Genomic DNA, 1,739 nt, shown 5'->3' on the forward strand with positions numbered 1-1,739 from the left:
ATATATTGTAGAGTGTCACACATTATCCTTGGGATGAAACCCAATCTTAACCATTTGCTTAAACCGACATCCGCCACTTTCAAATGGTAATCATGAGTTAAGAGAATATTCTCTGACTTCGCATCACGATAAATAATGCCAGCATTGTGTAGAAAATTTAAAGCCAGATCAATTTCAGCCAAATAAGGACGAACCAAATCCAAAGAAAAAGTACACATTTTTGAAAATAATTCACTATTAGTTACGTATTCGAATAGTACGTGTAAATTATGACGACTTTGCCATATATCAATTTGCCGGAGAATAAAAGGATAATGACTTGATAATGATATTGTTGTACGCTTTTCTCAGCGATAATCTTTGATTTCTTTAAAACTTTTTAAAGCATATGTCCCGTTAGGGAAAACATTATCAATATTACTATCAATATATTGTTTCTTATTTCGGTTGCCATGTTCTTTATCAATCAGTTTGAAAACAACACCATAAGTACATTTGCGACCAACTGTTCAATATGAAGTTCTTTATTGCGACTTGTGACTTTAAAGTGTGTACTGGAAAGGGTATTTGTTGCCATTGCTTTTTTGAACGACGTTGTATGGTTGTAAAACTGCTCGTGCGTATAAAACTATAATGTTGTTGCTTTAGAGAATTACGTCCAGAAAATGAAAGATTCCAATTTATGCTACCCAAACTCCCAAACAGAACTCCAAAAAATTGTAAAGAAAAATGCTGTTTTAAACGTCGTTGTTGTTGTTGCTGGTCATCATCACCTTCTGACGAATGTTGATACTTTTGTTATATTTAGCTGCTGATGCTATAGTTGTTGTTGATTTTTGAAATTTCTGCTCTTCTGGCCTACCTCCTGCAGTTTTTTGGATTCGTTTATAGTTTGAAATTACATTAGCAGAATTTTCATTTACAACGGATGGATTATGGCGTGATTTGGCATTTCCCATTAAAAGACTATTCTCCTTTGCGCTTCAAATTTCTTAATATATTATTTTTATTATAAATTTTCTTTATATCCCCTTTTCAAGTTACTTAAATAGCTATTAGCTTTTTAGTTTTATAACTTGTTTCTATAGTTCCTTTCCGAGAGAATCAGTTTTTCACACTCCTGGCCCGACCAATGCATGATCAAGAAATTCAATTAACTTTTGAAATATTACAATCAATACAGACATATCTTACTATATTTGTTTATTTTTCTCTTTTTTGTTTTTATGAACTAAGTTTATGTTATAAAAAAATGAAAATTGCTTACCATTTAAATTATAATTGTTTTTCCTTTTTTTTGAGCAGAACAGAAACAAAAACTTAATTAAAAAAAAAAAGGTAAATTACACGATGTTAACTAAGCGACGATATTCTCTACACCTTTTCCTTCAGATGTTACTTAACTACTCCCTTCCAAAAAAATCATTTTCTCCTATCGATCCCTTTTCATAACGGCAAGCCGTGATATCGAATAACGGCATGCTACTCTTACGATATTAATGGTCAAACCAAACCAACAAAACCCCTACGCCACACTTGTACGCGGAAGTTACAAAGTCTAAAAAAGGTCGATTGCTTTAATTCACATTAAAATTTTAAAAGTCTTTATGTGTAGTGATTGGAAAAAAAAACTGGTTTCTACCTTTTATTTCACTTTTTAGCCTATTACAATCCCCTTTCGAAGCCCTCCAAGCCTCTTTATTTGACACCCATATCAATGGGATTGTTAAGACAAAACT

At 32.1% G+C, this 1,739-nt stretch overlaps 1 pseudogene; it reads right to left on the reverse strand.

Annotated features, from left to right (window-relative positions):
• Positions 1-40: 40 nt before the first annotated feature.
• On the reverse strand, positions 41-577 carry LOC119643683 (annotated as a pseudogene).
• Between the last annotated feature and the right edge of the window lie 1,162 nt (positions 578-1,739).

The sequence above is a fragment of the Glossina fuscipes genome, unplaced genomic scaffold, assembly GCF_014805625.2.
Source record: "Glossina fuscipes isolate IAEA_lab_2018 unplaced genomic scaffold, Yale_Gfus_2 61523, whole genome shotgun sequence".
NCBI lineage: Eukaryota > Metazoa > Arthropoda > Insecta > Diptera > Glossinidae > Glossina > Glossina fuscipes.